Source organism: Pieris brassicae, chromosome 6, assembly GCF_905147105.1.
Source record: "Pieris brassicae chromosome 6, ilPieBrab1.1, whole genome shotgun sequence".
NCBI classification, from domain to species: domain Eukaryota; kingdom Metazoa; phylum Arthropoda; class Insecta; order Lepidoptera; family Pieridae; genus Pieris; species Pieris brassicae.
Window position 1 is genome coordinate 19,459,315 of NC_059670.1, and position 21,553 is coordinate 19,480,867.

At 36.2% G+C, this 21,553-nt stretch overlaps 1 protein-coding gene across 1 annotated transcript in view; it reads right to left on the bottom strand.

The window, feature by feature from the left end:
- Nucleotides 1-21,553, bottom strand: part of LOC123711107 (ATP-binding cassette sub-family D member) — a 51,574-nt gene that overhangs the window by 28,890 nt on the left and 1,131 nt on the right. The window lies entirely within an intron of this gene.

Consider the following 21,553-nt stretch of genomic DNA (forward strand, 5'->3'; position numbering starts at 1 on the left):
AGTACCTCCACAGTTTCTCCATTCGAATTAAATTACTTTAGAGTTTAAAAGACAATGTTTTTTTTTCATGTATCAGGAGGCAAACGGTAAGGCTCACTTGATATTAAGTGTTAACGACCGCCCATAGGTACTGGCATTGCCAGAGAATTGCTTTTAATTTGCATACAAATTGCCATGAATTTATAAAAACAATTGCAGTTTAGAAAATATAGTTTGTTTCATCGCGTGGCGCATTAGAACGTGCATTTATTAAGTATAGGCTAAAAAAAATACAAAAGGTATAGTGGAAATAAAATATAGAATTATTAGGTAATTACATAACTGTAGTTTATTTTTTAAAAATAACACCATCTAAATGACGGCCCTCGAAGACGACACTCTTCTAAACGCGATCGCAGATTTGACGCAGAATGCACCATGTTCTAATGAGCCATCCTGTATATAGGTAGATACGTACTATTCGACTTAGAATGTCAAAAAATCTTATGCAGAACATCAAATAAGGAAAAGTTGCGTACCTGGGCCACTGCCATGACCTACAATTAAGAACTCGTTCGAACATGAATTCCTTCAATTAAGAAAATCATGGCTTTGTAAGGTTAGGGAGTAGAGGGGTATCGCGACTGTGGAGGAGTTGCTGCATCTGGCACAGGACAAGACAAGCTTCACGTGACTGACGGCCAACCTCCAACAATGGAGAGGCACTAAAAGAAGGAGTACAATAATTGAGAATATTCTCGACATTTGCAATTTTATTTATATACAATTATCTAGATCGATTAGGAAAAAAGTGTGTGTATATCATGTGTCACAAAGTGACAGCTTAATCAATTAATTAAATTAAAGTAATTTAATGCCTTTTAATTAAAACAAATGGACGAATGCAAAGATGACCTATTGACTAACAACACAACGGAACAAAACACAACATAAAGGAAAGCAAAAGCAGAACAAATCACCGTTCATAACTTGAGGGCCTGCTAGTGAGGGGGGTATATCGATAGATATTTGACCTTTTATTTGTGAGTATAATAACACGAATAAAACTTAGAAAAGCGTATACGATCGGCAAAGTTTGCCTCAAAAATATCCAAAAAAATTTAAAGACCAAAATCTTTTTATTTTTTACTTATTAAAGTTTACAACATACACAGTACTAAATCTACAGTATATTGTATAAACTCTTTTATCTAAAATATATGACAATTTAGGTAAACATAAAAGTTAATAATACAATAAAAATATATACAAGATAAAGAAACCAGATTTTTTTTAAAAAGAAAAGCAAATCAGCTGATTAGATTCGAGATAGGCACTTAACAATGCCTTCTTTAAAACTGATCAGCCTAATACCGAATTTATCCAGCAGCAGCTAAAATTTGTTTGATAATTTGAACACTAGTATTGTCCTCTGTTAACATTGCTTTTACTCATTGAAAGAAAACACTTTTTTACCGGATAATTTTATATAAAATAATTAAAAGTTTATAATAATACATAGCTTCAATCCGGTCAAAAAAAGTGTTTCCTTTCAATTTGAACCCTCTAAAATGTGAAATACCATTATTTTATTAGCGACATAATTCACATTCGAATGGAAATGATTTGTCACATTCACGAAATTTGCAAAGGTTAACGAAAACAATACAACACAATTAATGTCGTCAAATGGATAATTTATTAAAATATATTCATGTATTTACAAGAAATATTTACGTTGCACTTTGATTTCTGATTTCTGATCGCGATAATATCTCTTTTATTATTATATATTTGTGTAATTTTATATTTAATTAACAATAAGTCTACCAATTCGTCTGGATTTTCTAATACCGCTGACCATATTTGCTTTGAACATCGCGATTCATTAATAACATTACATAATTCAACATACATGAATTCAACTTAAAAAAAGAAAAAAAAATGTCAAGGTTGACTTATATAACGAGGCAAAGGGGCAGAAAGCTCATCTGATATTAAGTGATTAGTGATCACATTGCCAGAAGGCTCGCAAGTTCCTTTTAATCTTGTAGTCGACTTAGGGTCAAATTGGTTTGGCTCACATACGAACTGGTCTTGAATTTGTTAATTTGGTTTTTGTTTCTATTTATTTGACGTCAAGGTATTTCCTAGAATGTCAATTATAGCGAAATATTTTTTTCTTTAGAATTTAAACAATTGGTGCTTGGGAATTTCCGGTTTTTAATTAGAATAAAATTTTAGTTAAGGCTTAAAAACATATGTTAAAGCATGAATATAACAATGCCTTCTAATTGTAGGTAGGAAAGCTCAACTATCCTGTAAGGATAATTAGACACCACGTAATCTATACGTATGTTGCTGAAGAAAAATATTCTGTGGTGAATGGTGGAAACTAATAATTATTACGTATGTGAGAAGGAAATTTTAATATGTATGACATAGATGGACAAACCATGACGCAAGACCTTTAACCCTTTAGAGACTCATCTTCAGGATAATTAACATGGTAAACAGGTAGGCCTGGCAATCATATTATTCGGCTAAACAGCCTGTTTGATCACACACATCTGTTTTTATTCGAAATGATTTTTGTGTCCATTAATTGATGGAGGCGCTTCCACCGTGAATGCTTTTAAAAGTGAAATGTCATTAGGCTATCAAATAACTTACCATTCAATAGCCACCATAGTAAATACCTGAACGTTGTCTGACTGTAAACAATATTAAGGATGTTGTTTACAGTCAGCCATTTGAGGAAGATTTTAAATGAAATTATTTTACACATGTTAATTTTATTTATTACTTTAGGTACGCTACACGCACGCTAGTGGGAGTGCCATGCTGTTGCTTTCGGGCTTCAGCCAATCGGGCAGGCACGACCGGGGCAGTACCACTGTCTCACAGAAAACCGGCGTGAAGTGATGCAATAGGTTCATCTTATTGTACTCGCGTTTCGTGCGGTGAGTGAGTCTCCCGGAGCCCATCAATTCCCCCCTCCCCCAGAATATGAAGATGCAGTTTAAACAGAGATTACCACAGGGGGGTACCACACGTTTCCGCTGTGGAGAATCCCCCTCTGAGCGTCCATCATCGGAACAATCAGTATTCGGTGGTGGATGCACAGGCTGCCCTTCGTATTCTGGGGTGGGCAAAAACTGCTCAAAAAACTATAAGTTTCGATCTCGGGGCAAACGGAAGAATTTACCGAAGGCATCCCCTTCCACGCTCTCAGTGGACTTTACCAATGTTAGGGGGCTCAACTCTAATCTTAACGCGGTTCACTTTCACCTCGAAACTGCGAAGCCGGCCTTATTCTTCCTTACTGAGACTCAGATATCCTTCCCGGCTGATACTTCCTACCTCTCCTACCCGGGGTACAAATTGGAACATTCATTTGTGCCGCGGGCGGGAGTTTGCGTGTACGTCAGAGAGGATATCTGTTCTCGTCGCCTCGGGTCGCTTGAAGGAAGGGACCTATCTAGCCTCTGGCTGCGCGTAGACTGCGATGACCATCCGCGATTCTACGCATGCCTGTATAGGTCCCATAGCGGAAATACCGAAACTGAGCGACTCATTGAGCACATCCAAATGGCTACAGATTCCCTGCTCGAAGGGGTTCCTACCGCTGAAATCGTGATACTTGGCGATTTTAACGCTCACCATGCCGATTGGCTCGGTTCGGAAACCACCGATCACGCGGGAAGATCCTTTCACGACTTTGCTTTAGCTTACGACCTGTCACAAATGGTCCCTGCGATTACGCGAATACCAGATGTGGATGGTCATAAACCCTCTTTGTTGGACCTTCTGCTGACCTCACATCCGGAGACCTATCAAGTCTCTGTTGACCCGCCATTGGGTTCATCGGATCATTGTGTGGTCCGGAGTACTGTGCCTACTACGCGCCCTCCTCGGCCCCGTTTTTCGGGTTGTCGTCGTATTTGGCACTATCGGTCAGCAGATTGGGATGGGATGCGGTCTTTCTTTGCGTCCTACCCTTGGGGGCCTATGTGCTTTTCGTCGGAAGCTCCAGATTCCGTCGCTGCCTCAGTCGCCGAAGTGGTTCTGCAGGGCATGGAACTTTTTATTCCATTCTCTGCGGTGCCGATCGGTGGCAGGTCACAGCCCTGGTTTAAGCGTTCTTGCAAGGCGGCATCGCGTCGAAAGCGAGAATGCTTTAATGCATGGGCGGAAGCGGCGATATCTCGTGATGCCAATACCAGCGAACATAAAAAAGCATATAACTCAGCCTCCAGGTCCTTCAAACGGGAAATCGCTAAGGCAAAGTCAGAGCACATCGCCAGATTTGGCGAGAGATTGGCCCAACTCCCTTCTGGGACCCGAGCCTTCTGGTCTCTCGCCAAAGCTGTACAAGGGAATTTTTGTCAGCCATCGATACCACCGCTGCACAGAGAGGATGACTCGCTCGCCCACACTGCGAAGGAGAAGGCCGACCTCTTGGGCTGTCTCTTTGCGTCCAACTCGACTTTGGATGACCGGGGGAGATCACCACCGGCGATTTCGCGGTGTGATAACTCAATGCCAGAAATCACATTCCAGCAACGTGCTGTTCGCAGAGCACTATCTTCCTTGGACATTCATGAGTCGAGCGGGCCGGATGGTATCCCTCCAATTGTGCTGCGTACATGTGCTCCTGAGTTGGCTCCGGTCCTGACGCGCCTTTTCCGGTACCTGTACTCGCTCGGCACTGTCCCGAAGTGCTGGAAGACCGCTTCGATACATCCGATCCCTAAAAAAGGCGATCGCACTGATCCATCCAACTATCGCCCAATCGCAATAACCTCCTTGTTCTCCAAAATAATGGAATCCATTATTAATGGCCAGCTCTTGAGTTATCTAGAGGGCCACCAGCTGATTAGCGACTATCAGTACGGCTTTCGTCGTGGTCGTTCAGCTGGTGACCTTCTAGTATACCTTACTCATAGATGGGCAGAGGCAATTGAGTCCAAGGGGGAGGCACTAGCGGTTAGTTTGGACATAGCGAAAGCCTTCGATCGGGTGTGGCACAAAGCACTGCTCTCGAAGCTACCAGCCTACGGGCTTCCTGAGAAATTATGCGACTGGATCTCCAGCTTTCTAGCCGATCGGAGCATCAAGGTCGTCGTCGACGGAGCATGTTCCGACCTTAAACCCGTGAATGCTGGGGTCCCACAAGGCTGTGTTCTGTCCCCGACCCTGTTTCTTCTGCATATCAATGACATGTTGCAACTTAGCAACATTCATTGCTATGCGGACGACAGCACTGGGGATACTCTTTACACTGGCCGGGCAGGTATTTCTCGGGCAGTTGTCGATGTGTACCGGAACAAACTTGTGTCTGAAGTCGAAACTCTTTTACGTGGAGTCTCGGACTGGGGTAGACTAAACCTAGTCCAATTTAACCCCAAGAAGACACAAGTTTGCGCGTTTTCCGCGAAAAAAATACCCTTTGTCGCTACTCCTCTTTTCGAAAACACTCTTCTTGAAGCCACAGCCAGCATCGGAATACTTGGCGTTGACATATCGAACGACGTTCAGTTTCGCGGTCATTTGGAGGGAAAGGCTAAATTAGCCTCCAAAAAGCTTGGTGTGCTCAGCAAGGCGAGACGGTACTTCACTCCGGGCCACCGCTTGCAACTCTATAAAGCGCAAATACGGCCCCACATGGAATACTGTTCTCACCTCTGGGCGGGGGCTCCCCTGTACCAGCTCCTTCCACTTGACCGTATCCAACGAAGAGCGGTTCGAATCGTCGATGACCAATCCCTCTCCGAGCGGCTCGATCCTTTGGCGTTGCGTAGAGATGTGGGGTCACTCTGCATCTTCTACCGCATTTACCATGGAGAGTGTTCAGAGGAGTTGTTCGGATTAATACCTGCAGCTGAGTTTCAGCATCGGACGTCGAGGCAAAATACAAAATTCCACCCGTATCACCTCGACGTCCGACGTTCCACGACTGAGCGTTTCTCAAGGCAATTTTTGCCGCGCACCACCGCTATGTGGAACCAGCTGCCCACTGAAGTATTTCCGAACCAATTCGACTTAGGGTCCTTCAAGAAAAGAGCGTACAAATTCTTAAAAGGCCGGCAACGCACTCGCGAGCCCTCTGGCATTGAGAGTGTCCATGGGCGGCGGTATCACTTAACATCAGGTGAGCCTCCTGCCCGTTTGCCCCCTATTTTATAAAAAAAAAAAAAAAAAAAAAAAAAGGTTAGTCATAGTATGTAGTCATGTTTTTGTATATTTTCTGTCCGCGATGGAAGACTGGTGACCAGACGAAATCTATAGTCCTATTATAGCCACCAGCCTCTCTCAAACATGGTAAATACCTGCAGTATAAACCCGTGAAATGTAATATTGTGAAGATACAAATAAAATTCATTATTATTATAGACATTGCTTACTCTCGATGCATAGATCCAAACTTGCATTACAGCTCTAGTCTATGCGTCAACATATGTATACAATTTGTATGTCACCTCAAAAAATTTGGTGAATGCTATCACAATGCACCAATAACATTGTTCTTATACTTTGAACAGTATGCCATGGTCACTGAATAAATAACTCTGATATGTATTATAATTTAAACATTATTTTGAATACAGAAAAATCTATATGAACATGAAATTACTAAATGTTTGACTAACCTCATTAAATATAAATTAAAGGATTGTTTTTGACACAATAATTATCTTTGTTCTAAAGTTCGCATGATAGCGAGGCCAGATATTATTAAATAAAAAATAAATAACACGAAAAAGGCTCGTTATTGTAATTTTTTAAGTTATAAATCTCTTAACAAGTTATTATGATACAGTGAGGAATAAGTATGTAAAGGTAACTATTAAAAGGGTATTTTTTATTTATTTATAGCACAGGTAAGGTAGAGAAGGAATAAGTAATAGAAATAGTAACAGTAACGTTAGTAAGTAACAGATACGGAATATCGATAAGGTAGTGAACAGCACATTCCTATCTTAGGGACGGTCGCGAAACGAAAGTGCTATTGTGCGCAGACGCAGGACGTAACTAAGATTACGCTTCTATGTCAGTGTTACGTAACTAATCTGGGTTTGTAGATTACGAAAAATCTAAAACACAAAGTGCTAAATAGCGAGCTTTTTATATAAATAGTATATTAGAAAAAACACTTTTTTCTATTTTAATGGCACAGCAAGGCCATCTATTTTTGTACGGCAGTCCTAATGTTGAAGATTAAGAAATATGATAAAAACTTACAATTGACTACTACAAAAACGTGTATGCGTGTTCTTAGCAGTCAAAATGATGATACATTACCATTAAAATAATAAATGTTAAATCCACAACTGAGCAATATTTAAGCCAGTTTTAGTCGCGCAACACTATATGTGGAACTGCAAACTGAACAATTTCGAAACTAATTCGACTTAGGATCCTTCAAGCAAAGAGCGTACCAATACTCCAAAAGACAGCAACGCACTTGCGAGTGTTTATGGGCGGGTATCACTTAACATCAGATGAGCCCTTTGCCTCCGGTTCTATAAAAAAAAGTCGATTACATAAATGTCAGTTACGGAATTGGAACAACGAGAAAGTTGCACAGTCTTCCTTCATTTCCTAATAGGAAGACTGTACACATTATAGATTTTAATTGTTTGGATTATTTCGTGAGCTATTAGAAAAATGGGGCTCCACACATGACATCGAAGTCAAAGAACGTAATCAACAATCTAGAATGGCTTCAAGGTATCATAAATCTGTGTCCATTAAGAGATGAGCATTTCGTCTAGTCTTGCGTACATCTTGCACGATTTGCGCAAGCGCATACAATATTTCACAACGTCCTTTTGTACAAGTGTTCGTTACTGACAAAAAATTAACGGACAAGTACAATCTGAATAGGAACTGAAAGTTTTTTATGTCAAGGTAATAAAAAGTAATCTAAAGATACATTAGACCATAATTTAATGATTGTCTAAACCTTCTTATATGAACTAAAATAACACGGCATTACAACGAATTATTTTTGGAGCTTTTGAAAATTAGACAACTATGATCAAATCATACACGTTGTATTTTATTTATACCGCACTCCTAGCACTGTTAAATCAAATTATATATAACAAAAAACCACTACACTAAAAATATAGCTAAAGATGGAATACATCATTTATACAAATGGTTCAAAATTTTACGAAAAGAAAAAATCTTTTTATGCGTGTTGTGAGATGGTGTGAAAGTGAGGGCATGTACGTGATGGTGGGAATGTGGGGTGTGCTCATGATGCAGGTAATTTAGCGCTTTAGAAATTCTTAATACAAGGAGTATTACTAAAGCACAGCAATACTTAATAAAGGAGAATTAATTCTCTTAATACACGACCAACCACTGGAAATAACAAATATTATTATTCATTAGTTTAATGCTCTTTTAGTTGGTTCTAATTTATTGGAATATCGTAATATTACTTAGACAATATAAATACTTAAAGTGGTGTGTTGTTGATACATTTCTATATTGTTTATACAAAACAATGCATTTCTGTACTATTATTAACACTGTTTAAGCCAAATAGTCCCTGAGGAATAATAACATTCAGAGTCGCGGTGGTTATGAAACTAAATAAGGCTTCCTGAAGAGTTACGCAGCCCAGATTATACACATACCAACAGACACATTGATAGAACAATAACGCTTGGTACCAATAAAATACATGGTTACAAAATAAATGGTTCTATACGAGTAGATAATTTGGTATTAAAACTGATTTAATTCGAAATCAATATGGCTACCAACAGGGTAGGATTATCCCCTAGGGAGGCAAACGAGCCTACGGGACGCCCAAAAGTCTACGCAACCCATAGTCACCCATTTTAGAAAGTGTGTTGCCGGCCTTTGAGGAAGGAGTATACTTTTTTTTAAACAATTAGTAGGGTTATTTCTCCGAGACACGACACTGGAACAATATTTATATCCAACGTCATCATTTACAATTTACAAGACGTTTCTATATAAATTCTAAAGATTGGGATGGATCATTTATTTTTTCTTAGAATTACCTACGGAAGCAGTTAAAAATTAATTAAAACACATAGTTACATATATGGTTACATAGAGCAGTTTGTAATGTGTATCCAAGCAAAACGTGCAATCACCGCTAGCCATTCAGCAATTACAGTTTACAAAACTTCATTACTTATCGAATTTTCAATTATCTTCTACATAAGGTTAATTGTTTGAACGCAAATATTATATCAAGATCAGCTTTGGCCTAGTGACTTTAGCGACCCAACAGAGTTTTCTTTCTATGAGCGCAATTAGCAGGCAAACATCATGAGGAAATTGGAAACGTGAAATCATGTCTTAAATCCAAAAATCAATGACATATTCCAGACAGCAGGTTGAGAAACTTCTTGTCTATGAAATAATTATTAAATAAACTGAGAAATCAAACTATTCAAATTTTGAGCGCACTTCTCCAGCAACGCAACCACTAAAAATTAGTGTCCATGGGCTGCGATGACTGTCCTTTATGGGCGTCCCGTATTATAGTTTGCTCTCCCTCTTATGATTAAAAAAAAGGCCACTGGATAACTATTATAAACGATATGAATAAAACTTCTTCAAAATAACTTTCTTAAACAAAATTTTTCCGTCACAATTCAAAAATTTATAGTTTATACATTCACTGACAAGTAAGAATGTGTTATGTAGAAATTATAGTCAAGTATAAACATAACAATGGAAGAGACTGGTTGACCACGACACAGGGTAATGTGGTAAAGCTCATTTGGTCTTTTAAAGTCTGTTTAACCCCTTTTCAGTACCCACTAAGACTCTTTCATTTCTACTACTCCGATATCGTCTTCTTGACATTTATGAAGCTGCAATAAGAATTTACGCTTATTACAATTTCATTTACGAAATATATTGCCGTGTCGAAACTTCGTTCAAGTATCTATTATAATTTTTCACTTCACATAAATTGACATTTTGGTCGCAATGTATGCCACCGACTTAAGCAACTATGTCAAGATATTGTAAATATTAGTATTATTAAATTTTGTAAATTCTTAAGTCTCAGTTTCAATAAAACAGATTTTATTAAAACTAATTTAACTTTTATGATATGTTTCTTTTTATAGAACAAGATTTTTTATAGATTAAAAGGAGTGGCGGAGAGCTTCTTGCCAAGTTCCTCATTCCCGCTCTCCGATCCTTGATTTGCGAAAAGTACTTGGTAGTATATGAAGTTTAGAATCAATTTAACATCTTTTCTGTTGACTTCATAAGTGTATAGATAACCAACTATATGAATAAAGTTAGTTTGATTTTGAATTAAAACTTAACTTTCAAGCCTGGTTTGCCTCCTGTCCCATAAAAAAAGCAAATTAGTAGCACGATATAGTTCTTTTACCTAAGAACTTGATTTACTACTTATGACTATGACATTTTTTATAACAGAGCAAATAGAGGCTTACTTGGCATGAAGTGATGATGCTGGCCATAGATATAGACATACCCTCACTTTGCCAGACGGTTCACAATTACGTTGCCAGCCTTTTAGGAACTTCTACGTTCTTGAAGAACCCCAAGTTCCGATTCATTAACGTTTTGCTTACATTTCTGTCATTTAACAGTAAATATGAAAACAAACTAATGTAAACGCATACCACCTAAGCTCTCACAGAGGAAATAAAATATAATTTACCAAAGATAAAGAAATTTGAAATTTATGACTAACTCTGTACCTTTATACGAATAGTATTTTATTTAACAATAGCTTATTGCTACATAAAAATGTCGGTATGAAACAGTTATAAGCAATATCCTACACGCAAGGCTTACAAAAGAATACTGGTACAATGAAAATACATCCAATATAGAGTTTCGTTTTTAAAGGCAAGTAGCGCAAACATGACTGGTTGCCCACGACACAGGGAATATAGGATTCCCTGATTCCCGTGGAGTCTAGTGCAGTCATTTTAATTAAATATCCTTTTGATTCCTTCATTTACTCAACATTTTCACTCACACACTCACTTATGCACTCAAGCGTGTTGATAACAGTTAAAAATCAATAACAAAAATAAATAAAATAAAAGATGTAACTAAATTATATATAAATTAAATATTTTAAAGAATGTATAATTAAGTTTGTTATGAAAGAGCTGGAAACCCAGACACAGGTATGTTTTCAGGGTTCTCAAATCTTACACATTGCAATGAAATTGTACTAAAAATGGTTTATTCATATATTATTTTATCACATATATTATTATTTATTTATTTATTGTGTCTAATAAAGATTTTTCGGTCTCTCTTAACTGTCGACGTCGAATTGTAAAGTTCTTTTGGTCTTAAGCAATGGTATGGCGGTTTTCTCATTGTGTTTTTACCATACCAACAATTAATGATTGATTCGAATGCATTTAAAAATTTCATGCTTAAACACTAGGCAACTTTAGTAACATGAAGTCACGTACGTATACATATAAATTCAGATTGCACACACAATTGATAAATTGGTACCAATGTGTACTTTCAAAACGTATTTAAGAAATATATTTCAAAATAATTTAATATAATTACAACAATAGCCTAATGAAATTAACGATTTGGACATAGATTGTGAACTCGATCTTTAAATTAAAAAAATTATATTTATTGTTATTCTTCGTATTCCAATAAAACTGCCACAAAGCAAGTGATCACCATTCCTACTACTTCGGTTTCTGACAGCCTTCTGTGCCTGACACGTGTTAAAGTTTTGGATGTGGGACATGCCGGTTCCCTCACCAAGTCCGCCTTCATAGTAAAATTAATTTCGCACAAAGAAACAAAATTCCATTTGTGCAACGGTTTGAGTGTACCACAAGTGTAGAGCATTTTTCTTTTATTTATTTATGAAATTACACAACACCATATGTATAATGCATTTTCTACAGTATAAGTTACAATCGATCTATTCTATAATACATGACAATTACGGTGAGCATAAATTTTACTAAAAATAACACTTCCAACTACGATTTTTTTCCACTTCCGAATATATCAAGCTCTGGATAAGTAGAGTTCTAATATACTAGCGAAGAATTCAAATGAATGGGCCTGAACTCCAAAACATTTTTGCAGACGGAAATGTTCGAATTCGGCTGATTTTGGACCTCGGAAATGAATGAGGGATAGGGATGAACGTAGTGGATGTTAATCTGTCTGTAAAAGGTAACTGTTCTGTATTAAACCATCTAACATTTTGTATAACGCATCACAGATCCTCGATCGTAGTGACATCATATTTAATTTTTTAAGTCGCCGATGGTACCCTATGGGTGCCTATGGGAAAATCCTGTGCATGCAAGGATTCGAATAAATGATCTATTGATACTTTCAGTCCTTTGGGACTGGTTCGCATATACGAATATTTTTTTTTATGTTACAGGAGGCTTATCTAATGTTCAGTGATACCGCCGCCCATGGACACTCACACTACCAAAAGGCTCGCAAGCTCGCTGTCAGCCTTATAAGAATTGATACGGTTTGTTAATGAAAGACCTTAAGTCTAAAAGATCGGAAATACTTCAGTGGGCAGCTGGTTCCACATAGTGGTGGTGCGCGGCAAAAACTGCCTTAAAAACAGTTCAGTTCTTACACGTGTATTCCGTTTAAGAAATTCCGAGCATTCGTTTTCATTGAATTGTACGAATTTTATTTATGTAGTTAAATTTAAAACGTGCGAATGTTATTAGTCAGCGCAATATTAGTCTAAGTTTGACCTTATACTTCTTTACTATGTTAATAGCATCTTAAAGCTATTTGCAATTTATTTTAAGTAGGTTTCATGGGGATTATAGATTTTTAGATATGAATAATTGGTGTCCATTAATAATTTAGATAAGTCCTACTAACATACTAACAAATTAAATAAGTAGGTATTTTTAATTAGGATCAAACATAGTTTACTATTACAACTGTATAGAAAATAGTTACGAAGTTTCCGAAATTAACGTTTCGTATAAGGCAAAAAAATATTCTTGTAGCAAAAATAACCAATGCATGAATTATTTACAAAGTAAAGGACATTAACCTCGAGTTTCACTAACAAAAACAAATAGAAAGGCAATATATACCTAGCTATGTATAACTATGTCACTATGTCAGACTCGTGGACGTAAGGAATGTCGCAATCTTTCGCAGTAAATTTTCATAATAAAAAGTTCGTCGCACACTATTATGTCATAAGTTCGCGTGAGCTTATTTTACGATAAGTACCTGTTTAGGAACAGTGGTTGTATCCGAGTTTTACAAAGTATTAAACGAATAAAATAACGAACAGAATTAAAAGTAAGATAGTAACTGCGCCATCGTCATTGAATGGCGATGATAAGGGGTACAGACCAAGGCACGAGAGAAAATATTTAAGATGAATATTAAAAAAATTGAAAGTTAAAATCTTAAATGCCGCTAATAAATTACATAGAAAATACTAAAAATACAAAAGCCGTCTTAATAATAAAATATTAATCATGAATGCTCCGGTCCTTTTAGTTGTAGCATAATGTTTTTCTCCCATATAACATTTGCAACAATCAAAGAGATTACAGTACACAACAATAAGAAGGTATTGGGAGACTGGTTTCCAAACTAGGTAAGAACCTGTGAACCTGTAATCTATAATAAAGCTAATCTTAGTTTGTCACTAACATAAGCTTTGTAAAGTGTCCACTAGAAACAGTACAGTGTTGCCTTGTGGCAAACGTGTGCGTCTCTCATCCCTGAGGATTCTTCACCTTAGACATAAAAATTCGACGGCGTGTGTCAAGCACAGGAGGCTGATAATTTTTTATTCCCTAGGACTATGAACAGTTACAGAAATCTAAGGGCCAGGCCTAAAAAGGGTGTAGCACCACTGAGGTTGATAAAAAATCCACTAAAGCGGTAAATAAGCGATGAAGTGAAAAGGCTGAGGAAAACTGTCAAAGCTTGATTTATATGTTAACTACAAAGAAAATATATAAATGTTGATTATTAATATTTGCAAAAACAGTTCCTTATTCAACTCAGATTTTAATCGGTAATTAGCTGTTTACGAATAAAAATTGCATTGAAATCCTCTTCCTTGTTCGCCCTTATAAAAACTTTTGAAAATGAAAAATGTGTTGTTCAATACATAACAACCAATTTCATCTCAGTCGTATTTTTCATTGCTGTGATAGTGATATCTCTGGACTTTGTTTGGTCTATAGCTTTTCTTAGCGTAGCTGTTATGGGGAATATCGTGACTTGGTCACACCAGCGGCCATTTGCCTTCTGCCTTCCGTCCTGTTCGAAGAAATTAGGCAATCAAATTTTCCCATTTCTGATAGTCAAAAGTTAAAAAAAAATATAGCAGTGTTGGCCTAGTGGTTTAAGCCTGCTAACCTCAAACCTGAGTTTTAATCACGGCGTTGCACTAATGAAATTTTATGCGAAATTAATATTACACATTACATTGACAAAGGGGGTAGATCACCTACTAGTGTTTAAATAAAAAAGGTTGAAGATGCAATCCGAGGCCAAGACCTAATGGTTGCAACGCCCCTAATTTATTTTTTTATTACGTTTAAACATGTTGATCGAGCAACAGGGCGACATAGATAGTCACTACCGCTTCGCAAGAAACACTGGGAGTGTTTTTTTGAAATTTCTTATAAAAATATACCATAATCATCGATTTTTTTTCCAAAACATCATCCAAATCATATACCATAGTAAGCGGCAATGACAAGGTTGGAACACGTTTAGTTAACTTTCTACAGTATCATACATTTAACGCCTCTCTCGATATTTTCTCTAGCAAGTAATTTGCAGTTAAGTGTGGTTTGCATACAGTTAATCGTAGTGCAAGTCGAGATTTTAGATCGGCAAAGCTTTATACACAAACTTTCTACAAAAAATTTAAAACGTCCGTTTTATCGGCTTCGAAAAAAGCCTCTACCAGGAAGAAACTTATTAGTTATTTTTAGGAGATAAATATTTAAAATATTTTAGAAAGTTTCTATATGAGCTTTTTATCGTTTAAAGAAAAATGTAATATAACGTAAAAGCACAATAAATTGTACGCTCAATTTGAGTAGTTGAAATCACTTCAAAACTTAATTGAATCCAAAAATTCAAGAATTTATTATATGTATAGACTACTAGCAGAAACAATAAATAAGCCGAACGATACATTGTACATCAAATATATTTTTAACAGGGTAGCCTACCCAAAGAAATAATTAAATGTTAAAAAAAAACTGAACTAATATATGCGCAAAATTATACTCTGACCTCCAACAAATTGCCATCTTTAAAATTAAAATTTAATGTTACGATAACAAGGAAAATCATTATTAATACAAGAATATCAAGTTTAAAATTATCTAGCACAAACATTAAAAAATAATGAGAAGCTAGTATACACTTAGTTCTGTCTGAATCATAGGGGATCGCTAATTACTTTAAGCGCCAATTAAGGAAAAAGTCTTAATTTTATTAAAATTGTATCGGACACGCGACCGAATGATTTTTGAGGTTAACGTAACTTTAATTTATCTTTTAATGTATTTTTAATTCAATCATTTGTCTTATAATCGCCGAAATTTTGAAGTTTTGAAGATTATCTATTTTTAATCTTGGAGAAACAGATTTTAAATACATTGTGTAACGAATTTAATAGGCCATAATATTATTGACGAGAGTACGTACGAGGCTGTCAACAACATTTTATAGAAGAGTGCTAACTTCCTTTGATAATATCGCCCGTCGCAAACCAGAAAACCTGTTCAAGGTGGTTGTCGTCGGCAAGGTGGAAAGGAGTAGATCACCAACGCTGTGTGACCAAGTCACAACTCTCGCAGGTTTCTCCCCCTAACAGCTAAGGGAAGGTATAGAGCGAATAAAGTGGAGATATGTCACTAGCAGCAGCACTTCACCGTTCAAGCGAATGTTAAATGCGAACATAGAAAGGAAGTCGGGGATCGAACCTCAGGGATGAGAGTCGCATGATAAAGTCACTAGGCCAACACTGCTCGAGTGCAACAATTTAATAAATAAAAGCAATAAATTGAAGGTATTGATATCAGTTTCATAAATAAAAACACCCTCCCAGTGGTTATCATGCTTTTTTGTAAATACTTACTTACGGGTCAAGGATTTGATCCATACCAATTTTAATTAAAGTAAATATTTTGTAATTAAACGCGTTTTCTATTAAAACAATTATAACGCAATACTTGTAAATATAAGAAAATAGCGTAAATAAATGTTAGTATTCCTGCTTGCAAACAAGTCGAAATTATTTTTAAGATCCTGTAGTTTTCTTTAATAAGGCGCTAATAAAGAAGATTGGAGTGCCAAAAGGATATTTTTATTTTAGGTCTTTTCTATTCTTCGGTTGAAACTTAAAGATAAAGTTAAAGACGGCGTAATTCGAAACCATATAAGCGGACAGTCTTATTGACCCATTTTTAATGACAAATAGGTCAATAAGACCGTTACTTGAAATGGCCCAGCGGGAATAAAAGAACGCCAACCAGAAACCTGGGAATGTGGAATAAAATACCGGGGACGGATTGGAATATGGTGACGAAGATGATGGTTGAAGAATAGAGGAGGCCTTCACTCTGTTGGAGGTCATGTACTAATGTTAAACATAATGACATGGACCTAATATAATCCTGATTATGTAGTACTCGAATGCCGGCTAATTAAATAATTTTCTGCTTACACTAGACAAGATTTCGAACAAGGAAGCACGATATCTCATATCTAACTTAACATGGTGGGATTGTGGCCTAACGTCTGCATATAAAAAAGGTACATCGTCTAACGTAACCTTAACATAAATATAGTCTTCCGGTCCAATAAATAATGGGGGTATAATGATAGAAAACCATGTAGCGTGATGACGGAAACATGCAATCCTATAAGTACATTTTAAAACCAAGCCTTACGCAACATATAATTTCAAGAAAGTTTGGTGACACGCAGTACTCTTAATAAATTATATATCAAACGTTTCATCATCGGACGTCGAGGCACAATACATATCATGGGTATCACCTCGATGTGGGAGCTGGTCACTGAACTATTTCCGAACCAATTCGACTTAGGTTCTTTCAATAAAAGAGCGTACCAGTTCTTAAAAAGCCAGCAAAAACTGCGACCTTCTGGCAATAAATGTTTGCAATAAAAAATAAATAGCACAAAACTAGAAGTTGTTATTTTTTACTCCATCCTCTCCCTTCCTACGTGCCTCTGGTGGGTCACCAGCAAATAGTCGATGGAACGGTGAAATGTCATTACTAGGCGAATGACGTAAATTACCAAAAAAGGTAAGTACAAAACAGTTCCCATGTCGTTATCTAGCAAGTTTCGCAATAGGCCAAGTACTCAGAAACATACGAAATATCTACGTTAAAGGCAATTACATTTAAAAGCTTAAATAATCCTTTATTACTTACTTAACGACTTAATTAACTCGATACCAGAGAGATGTAATAAAATTATATGACATTGTGAGGGAATTCTTTAAGTTGAAATTTAAAAAGGTCATGAAAATACTCATCTCGTTAACGACAAGGAAGAGTCAACAAAAAAAAATGTTTTAAGAAACCAAACTTGGCAAAGTACTGATCCGGTTTTAAAACTACCTGTATCTGAGGGAAATTACCGTACCGATACGTATAATAATTCATGACGCGGGCCTAGTGAGAAGTTTAAAAAGGAATTAGTGAATTAGTGCGAGTCTTAAAGTGCTAAACAGTGGAAAAAATAGTGCGCAAGAACAGAATATCTTCCTCTTAATAGAACGCTAAGGACTAAAAAATTAAAGCACATTTACCGTACCGTCTGCGATTGTTTGCGGGTGACTTGTTATTACTCGTTGTTAATCCATAACGATCTCCTTCCGCAATCAGTAGATGCACCCAGAACCGTTTAGGCCTTCTTTTTTTAATTATTTCGTGAAGTATAACGGAACAGCTTGTTTCTGGTGTCCATGGCGGTCTGGAACTTAAATGATTCAACCGTCCGTATTGCCATAATCAACCGCCAAGTTTGCGAGCGATAATCGCAACCGTGACGGCTGCGTAAGCGCACAAAACTCCGGTCTCATGAGTTTTGCGGCGGGCGCGGGTGAAAACCGCTTCGTGAGTCTTTAGCGTAAGTTGTATTGGACACTTTCTTATGTTAAATATACTTTTTATTAAATTAGGTTAGACTAAAATTGCTTATAAGTCTTAAGTAGGCTAGATCCTACTGCTAAATGCTCAGTGCAGAGAAGATTTATAAAAAAGGTAATAGTCCTTCCGTGAGGAGCATTACAGTCCTACCCTCAAAAACGTAATAGCTTCATCTGCTCGCTATGGAAGGTCTTAATTTATCTATGTCCCCACGGACGGGCGTCTGCTGCGCTATTACGACCTCAACTCCAAGTCCTCGGATGGTAGCCATAGAACCCCGAACAACAAGTTAGTTTTGTCTGCACTTATAAGTGTACAAATTTCGACAAAATCCACAAAATAATCAAAGAAATTTCAATGTCATCAACATTTATCAGTTAAATAATACGGCTTGAATGTCAACTTTATCAAGATAAGTTCATTACAATCATAATTACAACGACTTAAAATCCGGGTTAGTTATAGGCATTAAAAACAACAGTTATAACCCTTGCTGGACTGTGGGATTTTTTTCTTGGCTTTTGCATAATGGGCAATTTTTTTTCCCGGGTATGAAGTACGGGGTCAAACATGCAGAAGGCTCACCTGATATTAGGTGATAACCGCTGCCCATGGACAGCACTGTTCAGGCATTGAGCTGAAGGGAGCTCGCGAGTGCTCTTTTCTTGTTAAAGGACCCTCAGTCGAATTGGTTCGGAAATACTTAGTAGGTATAAGCCAGTTTCTTCATGGTGTTCCTTCGCTGTACGAGCAAGTGTGTTAATTGGGTCCATCCCGTCCCTACCAGTGATTCAAAGGCAGGACCTCAGGGTTCAAAGTTAGTACTACTAATGATTAGGCTAACACTGTTAGGTATTAACCCTAGTTATCCCCTAATTATACAGGTCCCGTCCCGTATGACCTTTATTTATAAATTGTCTAAGTAACCGTCATTAATAACTCACGCCTGTGAGTCTAATACTGAAGATGCAAATTTAAGCGAAAAGAAACTTTAAGAAAGAAACAAATATGCATTCGATAGACTTTTTCAATTTAAAATACAAGTTTGTTGTGTTGGTTTTTGCTTCTTTGCTTATAAGAATTTAATGGTAATAGCGTAAAAACGGAAAATTAAAAAAAAAACGATTATTGTTTGGAAAACCATTAATCAGGAATCATTACATTAATTGTGTTGACGGATTTTCTAAAGTAGTTAAACATCAATTAATCAATAAAGCTTTTTATAAACTTGACTATTTAAAAGATTCTGCTCCAGTTCAAACAATTTGTATGACTCAATATTTGGCGATTAAAAAGAGTGGTTGAGTTCTTTGCCAGTTCTTGCCCGCTCTACGCCCTTGACTTGCGGAACTGGTAGTTAATCTAAATTTAGAATAAATTTAACATCGTTTCTGTTGACGTTCATAAGACCTCTTTGGTTACCCATATGAATAAAGTTATTTTGAGTTTGAGTTTGTATAAGCGAACATGTACTTTAATCCCAAAATTTACGGTTTAAATTACATAATCAAGCACATCTTACTCTCTACTACTTAGTGTTGAATAAGGACTAGCATTATCTCAACTAAAGTCTCACGACGTTCTTACAAATTACCAGGCTAACATAACGGATATATGGATTACACTATGGCGCATCTTAGCCGCATTTAAGATGTCTTAAATTTTTAAGATCCGATAAACATTACAGATAGAAACGCTTTATTTGCTTCAAATTATTGCATACATCTTTTTGCACTTTGTTCAGTACAGGCAAATCTTGTACGCAGTATCCTAATATGTCCATTCAAAAGGCTCATAGGATGTTTACGTACACAAATAAACATTACTGTGTTTTGTTTTATTTTCTGTTATAATACCAATTCAAGAAGCATTATGTATAATACTTTTCAGCGCGATTAGAAATAAGATATTTTTTTCATATAAAAATTACAAGGTCTAGGTTGGTGCTAGTCCTAATTAGAAAAGTTATATTTTTCCATCTATACGAGACGAGTATATCGTATTCATCATAGTGTTAGTATTTCGTCAGCACAAAAACGCGTTGCGGCAAGTGCAGACCTTCAGTTACTCCCTTCACTACCTAGATAGCCAAAATCAAATACTAGCATTTGCGGAGGTTTTGAAACCTAAACAGGTTTAATGTACTTAGACCGGAATATTACTTGATTGGGCTTTAATTATTTTATACGTACCTAAGTAACTAATAAGTCTTAGATTACTAATACATAGGCATTGCGTCGTGCGTGTTTAAATGACTATACACGTAATACCCACAAAACATATTAGCCGGCAAAATAGTATCTTTTTTCTATTAGTCTAATAGGCCTAGGCCAACAGCCAACCAGGATATTGCTGTGTGTGTCATATTTACGACAACACAATTGCAGTTGAAAGATCATAATACCTGTCATTAAACATTGGGCCATCCACAAAATATAATATGTGCATGTATTGTAGATTCTGTAAAGACCACAAATGGTGTTGAGGAAACACAGCAGTAGGCCTTTTCCATTCCCAAAACATTCAATGGAGCAGTACAATTCCTGGCATATAATTGGCTAGCGTTGGATAGCCCTAAAGTCGTTTAGATGTTTTAATTCATACTAACAAAACAAGCTGCAATATCTTGGTAAGTCAACATTGACATTTATAAATAAAGTTCTGAATCTATAAAAGATGCTTATGATATTAATAGCAGATTTTGTAAAAAAACTTATTGTGGTTAGTTGAATATCTTAATTATTTAGGAAAACACTAGTGGATCATCAAACAATTGAAAAGTATAAATAATGATATTCAAGATTCAACACCAATCATTAGCAAGATAAAATTAATGCAAATGGCTCATAATTGTATATAATTATCTATTATTAATGTAATTAAGTAGTGAATCATATTTTTTTTAATATTGTCTTATATAATAAACTTCTTAAATAAATTAGTTTGCTTTTTTGACAAGTAAAACAATTCTAATTATAGTAATGGGATTCATTGTTAATACAACAAATTCTTATTCATATTATTATTACATAACTAAGTGGACAGACCTATGTCTCCTTAATGTTTCCACCACACTACATAAATGTATACTTTTGTTAAAATTTATAAAAAAAAATAAGTGTTTTGTAATTAACATGTTCACAGTTTGTGAAATTTATGGAGCAAAATAACTTATTGTTTAGATAACAAACAAAAGTATGTCCCAGTCTCACTAAATACACAGAAAATAAATTTCTTTGTCTGCCAAATATGAATCACTCTTTGTCAACTCACTGTATACAATGTCAATGAAACATAAGTTCAAACATTACCTTACTGCACATAAAATGGGTAACAGCAATTTTTTATACAAAGTGTATGTTTGTACTTGGCTTGATATT